Here is a 20,928-nt window from a genome sequence, read left to right as displayed (position 1 = left end):
AGTTTTTAAAAGATATCATTAGCTGAAAGACTTACAGCACTTTTGTTAAATTAAAATACTCTCAGGAAACACATTACTGACAAAATGGATCTTTCCTTGCAATGACTGTGAAATAAATATCTAGGTTTTTTTATATCTTAAAACTTTCTGAAGGTTGCACTGTTGGGTAGATATAGTGTAGAAAATGTCAATAGGAGCATTCTCATATAGTCACCATTTTTTGTCATTTACCAATGAATTTAATGATCTAAATTCACCATCCATCATTCCTCACTATAAAACACATGGTATATGCTATCTGAAGGGTTTCTAAGAACCATCAAATTCTTCCATTCCACAGGATTTACTCATGAAATGGAGCGAAAAAGATAATTTCAAAACTAGCTTTCAAGACACATGAAACTACTTAAGCAATTTGTACATATTTAATTGTTTCAACAAATGTGTATGAATTAGCTGCTAGGTTTTAAACACTTATTAGGCAACTTGGGTATGACAATAAATAAGATCAAATCTCATTCAAAGGAAATTTGTAATAGAAAGAGGCAGACATGCCACAATTCTGATGAAGATAATTATTACAAAAATGCATAGTTCATATTTATATTTAATATATAAGTAAGTTTAAATATAGTTATATAAATAATAATTGACAGCAACTATTATTTATTGAGAAAAATGCTTTGTCAGGCACTATGATAATCACCTTAATAAATGATTTATCTTAATCCTGATGATTGTAGGAGTTTAAAAATATTATCCCTGTTTTATCAATATTAAAGTGAGACTGGTCTATGTTTCTATCAGCCTTGTGAGGCACAAGGGAGGACTGAAGAGTGTGAACTCTGTCATCAGTGCTTGGCTTCAATCCTGTTCCAAAACCCCTTCATTCCTCAGGATCCTCACACGTAGAGCAAGGATGATAACGGAACCAACCTCAATTGGCTAAGTGTGAGGAGTGAGTAAGTCAGTCCTTGTGCTGTGCTTCAAAAAGAACCTTGATGTGGTAAGGGCTGAATAAACGTTAGCCTGTATTATTTCTCTAACTGAAGCAATGGGGGAAACTGGGGTTAAGTGAATGAGGCAAGAGGGATAATTGCTGCACAGAACAAAAGAGTTGTGAAAACTTGGTTGTTTCTTTCTTTAATAAACTATCAGGTAATTACGAGTGGCTGACCCGCAGACAGGACCAACGCGGGCGAGGGAGCACATATGATGCGGAATGTGCACTGATTGGGGTGCCGTTTTATTTGATCAGTATGTGATTAGACTGTGATTTTCCTTTTACACTCGCTGCTGTTTAGATAACAGAAGGTGGATAGCAGAGAAAATTGAGAAAAGAGGGCCATTTTTTTTCCCTGAAAGAATGATAGTTTTCATTTTTTATCATCCAGAAAACTTCCTGCAGTTTATTTTCTGTGTAGATGACCCAGTAGTAATGAGATCCATGATTCCTGACACTTTATGCCTTCTTACGAACAAACAAAATCGAGTCAAAGTGATGGTGAGGAGGCAGCTTTAATCAAAGGGATATTAAATAGGGTGCATGTAAGAAGGTACACATTTTATATAAGAAGTAGAAGAAACCTTCCTTCTCAACCCAAAAACATGTTTGGCACAGTGTAGTAATTTGTCTGAGTTAAGTATGGGTTTTGGAGTCAGGCAGACCTTGGTTCAACGTGAGCTACAACATTCGCTTACTGTATGTTCCTGGATAGGTTAATTAACCTCTTTTGTTTTCAATATTTTCATCTATAAAATGGAGCTGATCCTTATTTCCTGTGTTGTTAGAACATTAAGCAAATATGTGCATGTAAATCTTCCAGATCAGAGCTTAGCAACTAGATTTGCTTAATATATGCCAGTTTCTTTCCACCACCTTCCTCTATAATTAGGGTGGAATTTTTTTTTTTTTGCCCTATTTTTCAAAAATGCTTTTAGGAGATAAGAGCAAGTAGGGGTTAAAGTATTATAGCAAAATAAGAGAAAGACTGCAAAAGTAATCAACTCATTTCCTTGCCTCCAGTCAAGTTCAGTTGAACACTATATACATATAAATGTATATATGTGTGTATGTATATACATATAGGTGTTTCCTTTTCCATATATGTATATATAGGTATATATATACACACAAATGCATATGTATGTATGTGTGTGTGTACAAAATATAAGAGGGATAGGAGGAGAGAAGGAGGAAGAAGCAGGAAGATGAAGGGGAGGAAGCGGAGGTGGATGACAAGAAGAGAAGTTGGAGTAGAAGAAATAAAAGTTGATTCTATGTTTTTTTTAAATGCTGAGAAGAAACTATGCTTTAATAATATTTTGCATATCCATAGCATTAAAATTTCAAATTGCTAAGTGCTCATGGATGTTCACCTCAGTTCTTTTTCTGCTTTGCAGACTTCAAAATATTTGTCCCTAAAGCATTCAACAGTCATTATAAACAAATAATTTTAGGATTTAAATTTTAGAAGAATATCAAAGCTACAGTCAGAACTAAATATATCACTCTATCATTAGTATGAACTTGTAAATTGTAAAGGAATTTAAAATCATTATAACATGAATATATGTGCCAATGCCACCTTTTAACAGGGATATATAAATAATCCAGATAATCCGTCATGTCTAGACTCTGTCTGGTTTTCCAAGCCTTCTATAATCCTGACTTCAGTTTGCCAATGATTCCCCATGTCCACTAATCCACAGGATGTACTTTTTGCTTCAATGGTGCCAGCTTCCTCATAGTCCTACAAATGGGCAGATTCCTTCTGACTCTATTCCCTCAAACATTGAATATCCCTGACCTGAATTGTCTTTCTCTGTTTTCCAATCTGCTCAACAAAAACTCAGCTCATTACATCCATAAATTCATATTGGATTACTTCCAACCATTAATTTCCTAATGCTGATGCAATGAAACATTTTTTCACTAATATAGAGCAAAATGAAAAAAAGTATGCTAAACGTATTTAACATTAGAGGGCCACGGTGGCTCAGCAAGCAGAGTTCTCTCCTGCCATGCTAGAAACCCAGGCTCAATTCCGGGTGCCTGCCCATGCAAAAACAAAAACATGCTTTAAATGTATTTAACATTAAACTCACATTATTTCTTTTCTATTTTTGAGTGCCAAAAATGTACGTGTAAATAAATTGATGATGATATTAGACAGAAATACAATTTATTTCTTCTAACCTCTTCAAAGTCTTTACTTAGCAAATAAAAAATTGTAATCTCAATGTGAGTCTCCAAACTTTTTTCCTATCGTTTTTATTAGCTCATGAATATAAAGGTCTGAGTACTAATGCTCCAGTTTTCATTATTCTTTACTTTATTTGAATTTCCAAAGTAAGTTTATATCTAACATTTTTGAGGACAAATCTAATTTCAAATATCTATTTGACATCCCTATAAATCATTAAGATGTCCTGAAAATTCCATTATTTTACCACTTAAACTGCTTCTTCCAGATGGTTTCTCATACCCAATAATGGCACAAAAATAATTCATTGGAACACGGGACCTGATTTTGGTTTTGTGACATATGGTCATACATTTGTATCACACCATATAGCACTCAAAAATAGATAGAACTTGCATAATTTGCATAGAGTATCCCCTATTTTTTGCCAATTTCTTCAGGCTCTTTTGTATCGTTTTCCTAGTATGTTAACAGTGAATTGTTTAGGAATCCTACCTCATCTGGTGTAGAAGAGGCTCCCAGTAGTTGCTCGCTAGTTAGCTCGGTTGATCCTTCATCTGATAGGATAGAAAAATAGAATGAAATTTCCAATAGAGAAAGGGCTTCATAAGGACTATGACTTAATAAAAACAATTATAACATGAACCATTCTGAAAATACCCAGGTAAGGTAATATACTAGAAAGAGATTAAACTTCCATTCCTGATTCAAACATTTCCTGAAGATTTATGAACTATTGATCATCCTAGATAAATGATGAGAACAGTGGGTGTCTGTGCAGACTTGGGGGAATGTAATCACCTCTGCCCTAAGTAGAAGGAACCACTTCACCGATCTTCCAGCCTCACCAAATTGATAATAGACTGGTTGAGGGAAAAACAATAATGACAACAACAAAAACGATTCCCTTGATTTCAGGGCTGTATCAGAAATCTCGCTTTTCCATTTCAAAAAATAGTAAAAAGATAACCTAGAAAACTGATGTAGAGATATTATAGAAATAACTTTGTTTGTAAGGGAAAAGATCGAGGCATAATCCTCTTGCCTTGCCCTAAGTCAAACATGTTTATGTGTTGAGAAAGGAGGGATCTTCTTCTTCTTCATAAAATGTGCACCTCTGAGTTCGCACCCTATTTAATCTCCCCTTAAGTTAGAGCTGCAACCACAAAACCAATTTACTGTTTTCACTTAACTGCTTCTCATTATTTATATCATTTTTAAATGCCAAACCAGTTTATGCATGATATGAAAGCGTAATGCAACATTCATTCTGTGCATTAGTACAGAAATCTGCTTATTTCTTTGTATCAAAAGCACATTCCTCGGGCGGGCCACAGTGGCTCAGTGGCAGAGTTCTTGCCCACCATGCCAGAGACCCGGGTTCGATTCCCAGTGCCTGCCCATGTATATTTCTCCTAAAAGAATTCCCTAAATTCCAAAAAATCCTTATTTTTATTCCAAAGGGAAACTAAGTTGGTTTTACCTGAGACTAGGATCTTAAAGAAAAGATCCCTTTATGGAAAATATTTTAAGAAAGTAGCTTGGAAAATTTCACATCAAGGATGATTCTATTTTGACTTTTTGCCTTAAAGATCAATAGGAATGCTTATCATTTATTTACATTAGGAAAATGATAACTTGAATACAAAAAACCTATAATCTTGCTTATTAAGTTCATATTTCATAAAAATATTAAAATTTATATTGTTCCCTTGTGGAATTTAATAAGAACTTTGTGATTAATATAGCAAGGACAGAAGCTTAGTTGTAAACAATATTAATCAATTAAATTGAGCCAATTTATTATGAAAATTTTAACGACTTCTTTCTTTCCTATTGGAGAAACAAAAACTTCATGAAGTTCTATACTAAGAACAACAAGCTACTTCATGTCCTATCTGAAGTGTACAGACAAATCATATGAAATAGTCATTCCTGGCATATCAACCAAAGCACATAGTTCCTAAAATTGCAGGCAAATCTTAGAATGCATTGTCCATGGGGTTCAATGCTTGAAATTTACTTTAATTTTACCCATTTGATAAAAACTCACAAATAAAAATTGATGAAACCAATGGATTAGAAGAAATAATAATTTTTAAATTATTGAGAATCCGTGAATAGTCAGATTGTCCCCAACGTCAAACCAGGCAGAAGAAAAATAAAAATATAAGGTTCGGTTTGGTTTTGTCTCAACTGGAGACAAACAGTATGGAAGAAAAAGTGGTGACCTTCATTCAAGAGGTGATCCCAAGTGTTATGGAAATAGAAGCTGGTTCAGTTAGCAAAACAAGGAAACTCCAATTCCCGTCTAACAATTTCTTAAAAAAAAAAAAAAAAAAGGGAGGATATAATAAGTAAAGTTTCACCCTCCCCAAATCAAACCAAAATTTATTTATTTAATATATATTATCTGCATGGCACTAAGTCAAAACAAAACAAAACAAATAAATAGTTGGAAGATAGATAAACTTCCTAAGTCAGAGCCCCTAAAATTGAGCAAGTTGAGTCTTGATTCCCCTTTTCCTCAAGGAGATTAGAGCTAGAAGTTCAAAAGTTTTAGAGAAAGAAAATTAGGGGCCCAGAACTTTATATTCTATTTTTTTTTCTTTCTCTTTCTCTTCTTCTGTTATCCATAGCTTATGGGGCTATTAGTTTTGCCCATAGGTTCTCAGGGTTCCACCTGATTAACAACGAAGATTAACGGCGGAATGAAGGCAACACAACACATTTTCCCATTGTGTGAGATTGACACTGTTATAACTGTGGTCATTTTTCAAATATCTTGGTAAAATATATGTATTAATGATTCAGATTTGGGTAACTCTGCAAAAAGGAAACTATATTAGTTATGCGATAGAGTACATAAATGTATTTTAAAGTCATTTATATTGGAACCCATCTCCTTGTAAAGCTTTAATTGTATGACTATAAACTTAGAAAGAAATCCCCAACAAATTCCATGTAAGCATAATGAAAATCCACAGAGAAGTTAAATTTTTAAAATGTGCCTTCAAAGGAAGAGAAATAGCATTTTTTTTTTTTGGCAAACATTATTGCTCCCTATAGTATACAGAGGACAACATTTCATTTTATCATCACACAAAACAAAATATCCCTCTGGATTCCTCTGGGATGCAAGCGACTTCTCTTGAAGACTTTATTAAAAACAAGTCTAGGCAAAAACCTATTCCAATGCATCATTGATGCCACTGAACCACGAGGTCACTTACTATTTTTCAGAACACTTTAGAAACAGGAATTCAAGAATAGTATGCTGAATATTAGGAAAAATAGAGTTGTTCAGGTATAGTTTGATAGCTAGAGTTATGTTTAAGAAATTAAATTAATTCAGTGATACATAAAATTGCTAATCATTTGACTTGTTTTATAATTTTAGAGGGTCAAACATAGTTTAGGTTTATGAAATCTATTTTTTTAACATGTTTGATTCCTAGAACCAAGATGTATATATACCCATAAAGGAAATTCCATGAGGTAACAGTGTGAAGTTGGAATCAAAATAGATACATGTGCTTCATTCCTCCCATTTATAAGAGTAGACAATCTCTCTTTAACACATATTCTTCTGTGTGTGCCAAATACTACATAATAAAAATAATTTAAAAATACATTAATTACATTCCATTTCCACTACCTTCATATAGGGAAATATTGTGGATTATCCATACTCTCAGGGAAGGATTCTGGTCCAAGCAGTAGATTGCTTTTTTAAAGTTTTGTGAATCTTTATTTAAGGTCATAAAATTGTATGGGCTATGGACTCCCTCATACGGTACTGTATTCTTACTTTTTACTGATTAAATATGCAATATCTATCATTACAAAAATGCATACTTTATTCACCACAGTGACACGTACAAACAATTAAAATGATGGTAAGTCTATTGTAATATATGTATACAGCTATATTTAAAATTTAGAAAATCAAAGGACATTTGAACCCCCAGAATAACTGCTGTCAGTCTGAGACTACCAGTGTAGACTATATATTTGGGATCTTAAATTTCCTACTCCTACTGCTGGTGGGAAACTATGGTTATCTAAAAAGACATGTACTTTTTTGTTTTCAAGGACCTACAGGTCCTTGAAGCATTAGCATACCATCACTCCAGGACTCTAACTAAACACTAAATTTGGTCACCTACAGTGTTATTGTGAATTTAGGATGCATAAATAAAAGTAAAAATAGAGAAAAATAACTAAGTCACAATGGCTTCTTCTTTACCCCCTCTTACTTGGCTCCTTGACCCCACTTAATAGTAAGAATTGCCTCCCCTTTGAAATCCCTTCCTCTGCAGACTTACAGGACATCAAATTAACTTGGGCTCCCTCCCACTCCACTGGACTACTCTGAATTTCCTTTCCAAGCATCATTCCCTCTACCCTACATTTTTTAATTCCCAGGTCTTATTTTGGGTCACCTTCTCATCTCTCTCTGCTATCACTCCATAGGTAATATATAAATTCCATTGTATTTCATGGAATAAAATCAACTAATCCTTTATTCAGAAAGCTAGGACCTGTCTTTAGGAAGAAAGACAGAATTTTTACAGCTCTTCAGAATAGTTATCTAAAGTTCAGGTAGCTTCAGTTATAGTTTCTTTACATTGGTTCTCATAAGAGGGAGAAATTGTTCTGGTGGTATACTAGCCATTGGCTGGACAATGAGAGTTTATCCAAAGGTAGGAGGAACAAGGTCAAGTTCAAGAGGGGGTTGGGAGGAATAGCTGCAGGTTCCAAGGGCAGGCAAGGAACATCATGGGAAAATTTTAACTCTTCCAGGTCCCTTTCAGTTTAAATATCACAACCCTGCTAAATACTTATATTTAGCAATTATTTTTATTTCCAGCTATGTGCATTCATAATTGCTGGCCATTTAGCAGAACATCATGATTTATACAGAAATTCTTATTTTTCACTGGATTTCACTGTATTGTAATTAAATGAATAAAACAATACTTTTATGCCAACCCACATTTTGATATCCTCTTGATGGGAACTAGCTGTTTCTTTTTTTCTAAAATGATATCCACATCAAACTGAGATACTTCTTACAATGTCCTAAGCACTGGAAATGTATGAGAGTTAGTGCTAGTCACCTTTGTGAAAAGAAGTTAAGAGTGGTGTGCATAGAAGACAGATTGTAAGGGCTCAACCAAAGTATGTACATAGTTAGGCTAAGAAGCCTGTTGGAAAAGAGACAGGTAATAGCAGAGTAATAGTGTCAGGGACCAAATGAGAATTTCTTTCAGTATAGAGAAGTCTATTTATGTTGTTAGGCAAAGAGAAAAATGGTTGAAAGGGGAAATATCTGACATCTCAGCAAATGTAAGACAGGAAGAGAACAAGAACACAGAGTGAAGATAATGCAGTCCATATCCGATGAGTTTCATCTTTTCAGCAAAGCTGTAAGTAAAATCATTTGCTAAGAGTGAGAAGGGTGGGGAAGGGGGGCAAATCTTTGGAAATTGAGGAGAATGGAGATTAGGAACAGATGTCCTTAAGGAGTACTCTCGGGAGTTCAGTAGCTCAAGCTGCACATGGGTTGCCAGTTGGTGTTCAACAGTGAGCTGACTGAAGTAGACAGCGGGAACTTTCGCATGGTCTAGGAAAATGGTGTGGCAAGCATTTAACAGTGGTCTAAGCACGAAAGCCTCAAGCATGTAAAACTGTGCTCAAATGGACATTGCAATAAACAATAATTATGCCCATTTCAGTTGGTCCATATGTATTTTTAAATCTGGATAGGATCCTCAAGATCCTAAGAGATATGGAGTCAGATCCTATTTTACCTTATTTTGTCAGCAGTGTGTGTATCTGAGGAAAGAGACCACATTTATTTAATGTTCAACAACTCCCACAAATCAATATACCTTATTGATCGCCCACAAAACACACATACACACACATAAACTAATTTCTAGTACACCTTGCATTTTATTTAATGAATTTAAACATTTGGGTTCATGAGATATCCCCATCTTATACTTCCTTATAATAAATTCCCTTTAGTCTTGATTTTACTGAGGTTAGTTCCTCATACTTGTAACAACTCCTAACCAACCTGGGAAGGACCAAGAATCCAAAACAGTGGAACTCTTGGGGCAACTAAAGATATGGCTTTCAAGCAACTTTCTCCATACTTATATAAAAAGTTCTAGATTTGTTAGTTGGGTCACACAAAGATAAAATGTAATATGTATTTGATGAAATGGTAGGGTTAATACAATTCTAGCAAACATATGGCTGCACAATGAAAAGATTCTCCTTCATACCATAAAAATATTCATAGTTGGGCATTTTAAATGCACACAAATGAGCACACATACACAAGAACACACAAAGACATTAAAAGTATAAATTATTTCATATAGGAATATGAAAGGACTCAGTCTGAGGAATGTTTTGAGGGATGGATCCAACTCCTTGGTGATATAATCACCATTCATTGCTTCCACTGAATGTCAAATTATAGAGATATAGGCTCAGCAGGATTAAATACCAAAATAAGTTTCAAATGAATTTCTTGACATCTCTCTTCTCAGAGACCATGATTAGAACTGAAAAGTACTTACTTTCAGAAGACGCGTTCAAAGCTTATGAATAGTCAGGAAAGCGGATAAAGCAGAGTTAAGAATATATAAAAATGTGTTAAAATAAATTTTATATGGTTCCTCAAAGTAAGTAACTTTATCAATCAAATTCCTAATAGTTTTAATTTACTATGAAATCTTAGAGTTTAAAATCAGAATTTGATTCTTAGAGTATCAATTTATCTTACAACAATAATAAATAAAATAATAAGCAGTATTTATCGAGAACTTACATGCATGCTAGGCATTGTACTGAGTTCTTTTATTATACTTAATTTTGCCAATAATTTATTTAATCCTCACTATTCATATCACAAATAATTACCTTGTGATATAGACAGTATGAGTCCAGTTGGATGACAGATGTAGGAAAGGAGACTTAGTAACTTGCCCACATTCAACTAGTAAATGACAGAGTTGGGATTTAAAACCAGTTCCAGTCTAAACACAAAGCTCACATTTTCCTAACCCTCTCTTATACAGCAATTATTTATCTATTTTTCATATCTTTTAATAATCATGCTTCAATTTGATTAAAATATATATATCATTTTGGCATCTATGTACAGCAAAGTACTACAAACTTCTACAACTTCAATGTAACTTAATGAAGTGGAACAAATCTGTGTATCTGTGTCATGTTCTATGCAGGATTCATGGCCCTTACTTTGAGAATTCTAGCTTTGTTTCCTCTCTGCTGTTCTTTCTGAAACTGCTTCTCTTCTTTAGCAGCAGTAAAATCAGTCTTTCAAGGGCCATGTTGTAAAGAAAGAACTGGGAGCTGAGAAACAGAATGATGTATTTAAGTCACATGATATTTTCTATCCCTCCTGTTCTGCCTTCAGAGATAGAATCCAAACTAAAGGGAATTTTATCATTTCGGAAAACAACAACAACAACAAACATCCGTTCTGACTTAGTGCATGCAAAAAGCAATATTCGTCTAAGATATCAATTTTCCCCTTCTAAAATGTTACTTTGAAATGTCACCCTATAATTTCCAGACAGCATAAACCACTGTAAAAATCAAAGGGGATATAGTGTTTTTCATCAGAACAGCACCTTCAATGCTTAATGTTTAGTGCTCCAGTTTCAGATGTAGGGAGCTGGATATTCTGCATATTTCTTCCCTGTAATTTGATACTGCATATCTAAAGGCATGAATTTCCTTTTTTCAGGATATAGAGACTAGATGTGGAGGTGGATGACAATAGTTTTAGTGACAAGAAACTGTGTGTAGTTAGGAACTTTGTGCATAATTCATGAAAATTCCATTTTTACTTTGCAAATGCACTGCAATATTCCAACTGGGTGTTCATCAGCCTTTGAGAGGAAAAAAAGAAATGTTTCAAGACGTGGTTTTAATTCTCAGAACATTCCATTTCTGTCTCTCCGGTCTACATCAACATCTACCTTTATTTATTTATACAGTTCCTATAAAATATCTCCATTTAATCAATTGCTGTGTTTGGTTTTGAACCTGCTTGACTTTTTTAGGCCTAAATCCCATTCTTTTTTCCTAAAGCGCTCATGTATCTGCCCTTTTCAGAGAGCTGACAGGCCATTTTCAGTATCATTTCACCACACAGCTTAGGGTTAAAGAAGTCTTTCACCAAGATGATGCCGGTTATTTTAATTACAGAAGAAAACTTAGAATCACAAATGTTTCAGATCATAGTAATATAAATAGTAAACATTAAGGAACAGAAAAAAAAAAACCCTCTGATTTATAGAAATGATTGAAGCATTCCCTTACTCCGTCTACCAAACAACTAAATAATCAGATGAGTGAAAGCAATAAATAGCTAACAAACCAACCCACAAACATGAGCTGATGGGCTTATGGAAATTGGAAAGTTCTGACTGGGTGGGTGAAGAGCCTGAATGCTCTGGGCGAGAGGCAGGGACTTGACAATAGTCCTTGGTTGTAAATTCTGGTCTAGGTGATGGTCGCTCAGGTTAGACAAAGGCTGGACCTAAAGAGAAGCAGCACATATTGCTTCCAAAGTAATTAATAGGAAAAACTTTGAGGGGCCAGGTTCAAAATAAGCTCATGTTATAAATTTAGGAATATACCCTTCCCCCAAATTAGTAATTACGAGAAATTGCATTACTGGTTTACTTACCTACACAGCACCTAATATGCCCTAATGACCCAGCTCTCTACATATTGTACAAGAAAAGTGTAGTCAATTCCTTTTTGTGGTTCCCAAAGTTCTCTGTTACATACCTAGCTCCTTCAAATGCCTTAATGGTCATTTTCATCTAACTCTGTCCTCTCTTGATTCAGTCTGTGAATTATGACCTAAGGAGAAAAGTTGGGTTATTTTATGAGCTCCAACAGTTGTCAAAAAGTCAGGGCATTTTTGTTGCCTGCTTGTCACATCTTCAGGGAGCTGTTCATTTCTCAGTGCAATGTCCATCAGGGGGGCTCCACCTGAACTTCCTGCTTTGGTCTAAACATCTTTCAATTTCCTCACCTTATAGAAAGTGGGGTTATGTGAGAGGCAAGGGGTAGGACTGAATGTGGGCAGGGCGATAACAAAATTTTCCAGTACTCTTTGGGTTAAATCACTTTCAGGGTAATGAGGGTATAGTAACTTGTCTGTAATAGACAGAAGATCGGGCATTGGCTTGTAGCTTCTTGAGTGCAAGGTGACTCAGGAAAACTATGGTCAATTCTCTCTTTCAATTCTATACCCCTCATAGGAGAACAGAAGAACATCAAGGACAAAAAAATATTAAGATTCCAGAAGGAGAAAAAAATTTTTATAGAGAAACACAATATAAACTAAAGCAGACTTTTCAGCAGTAAGTATGGAAGCCAGAAGACTGTAGGATAGTACTATACATTTCTGAATAAAAACTACTGTTCATCTAGAATTATGCACTAAGGAAAACTTTTATCAGGGAAGGAAAGACATTTCAGATATACAAGAATTGAGTATTTACCTCCAATAGATCTTCAAAAAAGAAATTTTTGAACAATGTATTGACAGAATATATAAACTGAGCCTGAAAGGAAAAAATAAGATGCCTGAAATAATGGTGATCCAAGAAAATCATTGTTTTTTGATTAATGAGTAGTGATCAAAGAAAACCATAGTGTGGGTGAACGTAAGCAAACAATAACTGCATAAGGCAATTTCATTAATAATAATTTATAGATAAGAAAAGATTGTTCTGTCAGGAGTAAAACATTCCAAATTAAACAGAAGGAGCATTGAGATTTTGATTAACTTTAGACTTTGTTACATACTCATGTTAAATATTTTAAGGTGACTGTTGAAGAACAGAAATAGATATAACTTCCAAACCCAAAGGGAAAAATATAATGTAAAAAAAATCTGAAACATTCCAAATGGAGGCATTTAAGATAAAAAATGAAAAAAAAAAACAAACAAACAAAAAACCAGGATAAATAGAAATCTAAAAGCACCTATTAGCAATGAGGACAAACTATCCATGAATCATAATAAATATAAATTAATTAAATTTATCAGGTAAAAAATAGAGATTTGGAGGGAATTTAAAAAAAAATTCTAACTATATTGGGTGTTCTAGTTTGCAAGCTGCCAGAATGTAAAATACCAGAAAAAGAATGACTTTTAAAAAGGGGAATTTATTAAATTGCAAGTTTACATGTTCTAAGGCTGTGAAAATGCCCAAATTAAGGCAAGTCTAAAGTAATGTCCAATCTAAGGCATCCATAACACAATTTGGTTCAAGAAGGACGATGACATTCAGGGTTTCTCTCTCAACTGGAAAGGCACATGGCAAATATGGACATCTGCTAGCTTTCTCTCTAGGCTTCTTGTTTCATGAAGCTCCCTCCAGGGGTATTTTCCTTCTTCATTGCCAAAGGTCTCTGGCTGCACAGGCTCTAAATCTTTTTCCAAAATATTTCCCTTTTAAACGGCTCCAGTAAATAACTCCACCTTGAATGGGTGGGGACACATCCCCATGGAAACCATCTAATCAAAAGTTACCACCCACAATTTGGTGGATCACATCTCCATGGATAATCAAAAAGCTCCCACCCAGCAATATTGGATGAGGATTAAAGGACATGGCTTTTCTGGGGTACACAACAGATTCAAACTGACACATTGGGTTTATAAGAGACATATATAAAATACAAGGACCCAGAAATGTTAAAAAATGAAAGCCTGAAGAAAGCAGTCATGGTAATATTAATATCAAACAAACTAGACTTAATGGTAAAAAAGCATCACTAACAAAAAGTCAGACAACACAATAAATACTTATATCAGGAAAGTATAAGAATTATGCATTAGTTTGTGTCTAACAATAGGCCCAAATATAGCACAAAGCAATAGACCAAAAATAACATAAAGCAAGAAACAAAAGAATTACATGGAAAATTCAGCAAAGCTAAATCAAAATGCACAATTTCAAAACATCTTTCTTAGTAGTGAATGAATCAGCAGAGAAAACATATGTGTAAGTTAATAGAAGATTAAACCAACAAAACAAACAATCTATGCCCACGTGTCAGGCATATATAAGAACAGCATTAAAAAACTGGAATGTAAACATGATTCTTAAGAAGAAATAATACATTTATGATAAATAACCACATATTAAACCATAAACTGTCTTGATCAAAACAAAGAATCCCACAACTAGAAGATGTGAGTTTGCCACCCATTCCAAGTGTTTTATTATGGTGGCCTTGAAAACACAGAACTCACAAGATCACTATCGAAGGGGAAAAAAGTAAAAAATATTCTACATTTACACTCGTGGTAAAAAATATAAAGACATACATTCTAGGTTTTAAAGTTTAAGAGAAATCCTATCTCTCAGAGTTTGAGATGAGAAATAAGAGAGGACAAGTGGATTCTAGCTTTATTGTAAAGTTTTATTTCTTAAAGCTGGTGCTTATACAGGCATTAATTATCTTTTCATTTGTAGCTTTTTCTATCCCTTTAAATTTTCATAATAATAAATAATTAATATGTGCTCTATATATGTCTCAAGTTTTGGAGAATACAATTTGCAGCAACTTTTCTATAAAAAGATACATTGTTTTAATCTGCCAGATATAAAAATAAAGCAATGGAACATAATTTTATGTTTGAGGATATGAAGAACTTTTAAAAGGTGAACTAAAGCCAAGTAAAAGTAAAATTGAAGACAACCGACCATTTGTTGCAATGTAGTAGCAGAAATCTTCCATCATATTTTTTTGTCCCCCCAAACTGTGTCATGCCATGCTAATAATAATTCTGTACAAGCAGGGTTCTTTGGTAAAACAGGTTAGGAAGGTTATAAGGTTGCACATTATATCTCCTCTCAGAGAATAGCAATGCACATTATTATATGAAATGGCTCTAAGAAACTAGCTACAGATAAAATAAAAATGATTTTTTTCCTTTAAATTTCAAGTTTCCCAAATTTGGTTGATTCTAGGATTTTCCATGATATTTAAGTTCATGTCTCAACTTGACTAGGTTAAGGTTACCAGTTGTTTGGTGAAGCAAGTCCTGGCCAGATTAACCACTATGAGAGTATTTCATGGATTTAAATCATTAGTCAGCTTGTTGCATCTATGGGTGATTACATCTACAATCAACAGACAATCAACAAAAGAGGTTGCTTTCAGTGATGAGAGAAGTCTCATCCAGTCAACTGAAAGCCTTAAAAGGTGAACTGATGATTTCAGTAGCCAGAAAAAAGAATATTTCTATCTCTACTTCAGCCAGCCAGCTTCTCTTGGGGAATTCATCAAAACCTTCAAGTTCCCAACTTGCAATCTGCCCTCCAGAATTCTGACTTGACATTCCCCAAGGTCACATGAGCCAATTCCTAGACTAAATCTCAATATTCACATATATAGGCATATAAATGTTTATTTACATATGTTTGCTCTGTTTCTCTGGAGAATCCTGACTGAAATATCTTGTTTTAAGGAATGTCTATTAGCAACTTCTGGAATTTTAATGTTCTGCTGAACACACTTTAGGAAATTTTATCCTTAACATTTATTTCCTAAAGTCACAACCAAATGGGAAATATTTTACTTTGGCCATTTATATATAATTTACATAATGATTGAAGTGTATTTACTTTTCTTGTAAAATGTCCCAAATTTTACATATATATATATTCTTAAAATGGCCTTTTTTAGTAACTTTATCAAATAAAAGACATTCTTATTCATTGATTCATTTTCACTTTTCAAACTGATTGCAAAAGCAAAACATGTTAATTGTAGAAAACTAAATAAAATACAAAAATGAAAAGGAAGAAAATAAGACTACCTGAAATCCTGCCATCCAGACTTATCCCTTCTTACTTTCTACAGATAAGAAAGGGCCTAATAACATTTTCCTAACATAGTTTTCCAAAGAGATTCGCTCAACTATAGTATCATCTCTCTCCCAGAACCTGATATCTATGTTATTCTAAAAATGATTCACAGCCTTCTCTGAAAAGCTGGCATTTTCATGATTTAATACACACTGTCTTAAATGTGATCAATCCAATCAGACTATGTGAAGTTCATCACGTGGGCCAAAAGGCTCTATGTCAAAGGCAGGTTGTCAGCATTGGAATTGTTTTCCTTGCTGAAAGAGAAATTCCTTTGATCAGTGCTGTAGCCCAGTTATTGACGGTCATAAAAGCGTCTCCAGAACATTTCCATCACTGATATATATATAGCTGTCATTTCATTCATGCATTTATGCACACATTCATTAGTCACTTAATTCAAAATAACATCCGTGTAACTATAAAATGAAGATGTAGTCTTCCTCAAAGAATCCAGTCTTCCTCAAACTAAACTGGGTGACACAGGACTGGGTATAGTAGGGTGAATGTGTAGGGAAAAGGTATGGAGAGGGAGTGACAGAAAAGTATCACCATTTCAATTTGGCTGAGCTTTCAGTTAAAACTTACAACTATTAGGGTCAAATCCTATTTCATTAATCCTGTTTTGTGGAAATCATTGAGAAGATGGTTGGACATTATCATAAACAACTATAATTTAGGGGAAGGGAGTCCTAGGTTAAAACTTGCTAAATTTGAAATTTAGAGGTTTGCCTATTTAATATCTATCATAAATCAATAAGTCTAGCTTTAGAGAATATTGTGTTAGCAGTCTTCTAAGATAAACACAGTTCTTAATGATCCCAACACTTTTATAATGGAATTGTTTATTTTAAATAATTTAAATGGCTAAATTGCTAGTATAAATCGATACAAGTTTGTGTGTGGCATCTATTTCCCTAAATAACTTAGACTAATTTCAGCATATGTACATTTAACATGCCCTTTTATTCTCAACTGTGAACTTTAAAAGTCAAAATACACATCTTCTATCTCCATTCATAATAAACAGTACAACTTAATTGCCTATAATTCTGCCTTTTAACTCCTCCACATTCTTAGTCATAGAAAATTTTATGAATTTGGGGCAATAGCCCTGTTTTTTCTCTTAAAGGTAACTAAGCCAACCATGAATATCATTTAAACACTTCTTTCAAAGACAGGGAACTACAGATGTGAGAGCTTTACATATGCTTTTGCCAACATTTCTATATCAGAATTTTGTTCAGGCAATTTCAGAAATGTTTTAAAGAAGGCAAAACACAGATAAACATAAACAAAAATCAATGGAAGAACAGTTCTAAGTACAGATTTAATAAACATGTCATTCAAAAGTTTCAGGAAAAAAATAGATCTATTTTTAGTGACTGGGCATTATTTCTTAGCCATTTGTAGAACTAATGTACATAAAAGATAATCCTCCAGTTTCTTCAAAATGTTAGTGTATCTAACCTAATTCACAAAATGTTTTCAGGTCTGAAGCTATCAACAGATTATTAGCCACTAAGTGACTTTTCCTCTTCTTGCTAACTCTGATAGCATTGCTATCACCTCCAGAATCTTTTAAAACACACAGATTGCAATTGATAAATGTAGTGAAAAACAAAACAACCCCAAGCATCTTATGCATTGATTAAACAAGTCCCTAGCTTAGTTTGAAACACCGATAAGGCAAGTTAAGTAAAAGCATCAGTAAATTATTTTCCCTAAATTCAACCACAGAATCAAGGATTTGTATTTTGAAAATATATCACAAAAGACTATATTATTAGCAAAATAAAAAACAATTTCCAGGGCAAAAGGTGAAGAACAGTTGACCTATGACACCAATTTCATGTCATCCTTTCTCCCCCCTTGCTACTCATTGTGCCCCTTTTCCCTCCAAGTATAAAATGCAGATTCTCTACAACCATCTCCCACCCCAAGTCAATTTAAACTGAAACCAGTTACTTGAGCTAAATAATTTAAAAATCAAAATTATAAAGTCCTTTCAAAATACCACAGCAAGTATTGAATTAACTGTGGGATGTAGGTCCATTGCAGTATATTCGATATAAAGTGGGATAAGGTCTAAATGAGTTAGAGGTAAAATGGTTCTATTTGTTAGGTATTGGCTAGAGGTAAGGCGATTTAATATGTGATCTCAATCCTCAATGAGCTCAGAATTTGGTAGGTCAACAGATTTATAAATAATCATACTACAGATCTATAAGGGATGTAATTATGCTTCATTCAAAATAAAGTAACGGCAAAAAAAAAAGGATCAACTCAATTTTCGTGATCCCCTCTACTCCATCATTCAAACTTACCACTTTAAGGTACCATTTTCTAAATTCTTTACTATGGTGTTTTCCCAACATGTCTGAAAATCTAGGCATCTTTTAAAATATGCATATTTCTGGACCTAACCCTAGATGTTCTGTATCCAAATCACTGGGAGTAAGGCCTAGGAATCCGTAGCTGACTTGGCCGTCCTTATGATTCTGCTAACCAAGTTTTGGATGTTTGTGAGTATATGTTCGGAGGAATGATGGTTCTAGCTGACCTGCTAAGAAAGTTGATAATTTTTAAAGAAACTCCAAAGGACTATTAATGGCTAAATTTTTGTTCTTTAAGATTTCCTTTCATTTTAACATGGTATTCAAAGTAAGATGATACTTTTGGATACTTTAGGGCATTTATTTATGTATTCGTCAAACATCTATTGAGCCTTATCGAGCTTTCTGTGTTATCATACTAGGTAATAAAGACATGAAAATGAGAAAGTGTTGCCCTTAGAATCATGAAGCTGTTAGCAGAGGGAATAACAAGAAAGAGGTGGGTTGTAAGTGCAAAAATAGAAATAGTAGCAAAAACTTGTGTGAACCAGAACAAGAGAACATGTCATTCTTCTCTGGGAGTTGTGGAAAATGTTACTGGAAGAGGTGATGTTTGAGCTGGTCAGTAGAGGACTAGGAAGTTACCAAGGACACAAGGACAAAATATTATGAAAGGATAGGTGAATGGTGGGGACTGCACCTGCCTGGGCATTGGACTGCCTGACTCCGGAACAGAGAGATTTAAAGCTGAGCACAGTGATCGAAGTCTCCCTATATAAAGTATTTCGAATGCTCTGCTCAGGATTTTGTTTTCATCTTAGTCTAAAAACAGATTAGTTAGGAACTGGATTACTTTCCTAGGGCTTTTATAACAAATTACCACAGATTTAATGGCTTGAAACAATAGAAATGTATTCTTTCACAATTTTGAAGGCAAGAAGCCTGAACTGAAGGCCTTTTCAGGGCCATGCTTTCTCTGATGGCTCTAGTAGAAAATCTTCCTTGCCACTTCCTAACTTTGGTCTCTGCCTCAGTTTTCACAGGGCTTTCTCCACCATGTATCTCAATCTCTGTGTCCCACCTCCTCTGTGTCCCATGCTCTACTATAAGGACAGCAGACTTCCTGGATTAAAGCCCATCCTATTCCACTATTAACTTTTTTTAACTTAACCAACTGCATCTGCAAAGATAAGGTCACATACTAAACTAAAAAAGGTCACATTCTAAACTACTCAGGGTTAGGACTTCAACCTATCTTTTGGGTGGATAAAATTTAACCATACAAGGATCTACTTGGTTGCAAATGACTAACATCCCAAGTAAAATTATCTCCAGGCATAGTTTCAATATATGCTAGAATCAGTTCAAATCATGACAGCTCTGCTTCCTCCAGCCTGGTTTTATCTCAGGCTCCACCTGGTGGCAAGAAAGCTGCCAGAGTGCTACAGCTACATCTTTTCTCAATTCTCATCCAAAGGAAATGTGTTCATTTTGCTGAGCTGTCCTCTGAACATAAGCAGGTACTTTCAAGTGGTCAGATAGGCAGAGCCATATTCTTTGGGTTTTCCTCTAAGCAGATGAGAGTCCTGCTTCCCTGCCACTTCAACGCATGGCCCAAGATGCAATCTGATGTTAACAATTTGGTAACTGCTCTTCCCTGAACATAAATCACTATTTAGGGGAGGTAAGGGGAGACTGGTTGTGCCTGACCAAATACCCTCCTAAGACAGTAACTGTTGTGAAGGGAGTTTGGTGCCTTCATTGAAAAGCCCACCGCCCCCCAAAAAAGGGGGGGATTGAAGGCTGAGTGTCAGAAACAAACAAAATATTTATAGCAAAATTAATCCTGGTAGGAAAGTGAAAAATTGGGGTGAAGAGAGTGTGATAGCAGAGTCAAAATCCAGAACGGGCAGTCTGAGTTAATCTGAATAGAGTTCAAGAGGATAAGAAAAATGTGAAATCATTTATTTAGTAGACTCTTTTGGACTTCTAGAATGATAGGCTGTGGAAGGAGAGAGAGATAGATGAGCTGACGCTAACTCCGGAATTTCTATCTTTCACTTACCCTAATATCCACATTTATATGCAGAACTAGGCCTGATGTTAGTGATATTTTAAGGATATAACTCACTCTTTCACCAGATAGTCTCTCTGCTCATAAGATCAAATGAGTAGAGGCTATAAATTTCAGAAATAATTAAAACTACCAAGACACTGAGAAACTTGCATAATATACCCTCACACAAACATATGCATAAACACATAAGCATATATTTTCTTGAATTTTAATCTATGTGCTGTTAATTAATGCAATGTTAATTAGAATTGTAAGTTTGTGATGTTATTGCCATTACAGCTGTTTTTTCCCAACAAAAATGTTTTCAATTCATCCTATCAGTCCTTGCAAAAAAAAAAAAGTCTCTAAATCTAAAG

General features: G+C 34.5%; 1 protein-coding gene across 6 annotated transcripts in view; it reads right to left on the bottom strand.

The window, feature by feature from the left end:
* Positions 1–20,928, bottom strand: part of SYT1 (synaptotagmin 1) — a 1,262,805-nt gene that overhangs the window by 1,005,950 nt on the left and 235,927 nt on the right. For 5 of the 6 annotated variants that reach the window (XM_077111511.1, XM_077111507.1, XM_077111508.1 and 2 more), the window contains one exon: positions 3,702–3,763. The gene's annotated coding sequence lies outside the window, so the exon portion shown is untranslated. Of the gene's footprint in view, positions 1–3,701; positions 3,764–16,312; positions 16,417–18,586; positions 18,723–20,928 lie in introns of all 6 variants that reach the window. The other variant, XM_077111509.1, reaches the window with a different exon arrangement.

Source organism: Tamandua tetradactyla, chromosome 7 (assembly GCF_023851605.1).
Source record: "Tamandua tetradactyla isolate mTamTet1 chromosome 7, mTamTet1.pri, whole genome shotgun sequence".
NCBI classification, from domain to species: domain Eukaryota; kingdom Metazoa; phylum Chordata; class Mammalia; order Pilosa; family Myrmecophagidae; genus Tamandua; species Tamandua tetradactyla.
The sequence above is the reverse complement of the archived record's forward strand: the minus strand, read 5'-3'. Positions and strand labels throughout refer to the sequence as shown.